Raw genomic sequence first — 383 nt, forward strand, 5'->3', positions numbered from 1 at the left:
CCCCCTGTGTCACCCACGATGTATGCTGGTTTTCACAGTCATAAGTTGTGGAGATTTCTCTTCCCAGCACTTTACCCCTGGGCTGGGGAGCCTGGTGTGGAGCCCGGACTCCTTGCTCTTCCAAGGAGACCTCCACAGCTGAGATATCCCTCCTAATTTTTAACTGCCACATATGAGTTTGGGACCAACCCATTCCGTGTCTCTGCCCCTCCTACTAGTCTCGAGGTTGCTTTTTTTTTTTTTTTTTTAATATCCTTAGCTGTAGGACTTCTTTTCAGTTAGATTTCGGGTAATTGCCAAAGATAGTTGTTCTGAAGTTTAGTTGTAATTTTAATGTGATTCTGAGAGGAGGCAAGCACAGCATACCTGCTCTGCCATCTTGA

The sequence above is a fragment of the Pteropus vampyrus genome, unplaced genomic scaffold, assembly GCF_000151845.1.
Source record: "Pteropus vampyrus isolate Shadow unplaced genomic scaffold, Pvam_2.0 Scaffold4, whole genome shotgun sequence".
Lineage (NCBI taxonomy): Eukaryota > Metazoa > Chordata > Mammalia > Chiroptera > Pteropodidae > Pteropus > Pteropus vampyrus.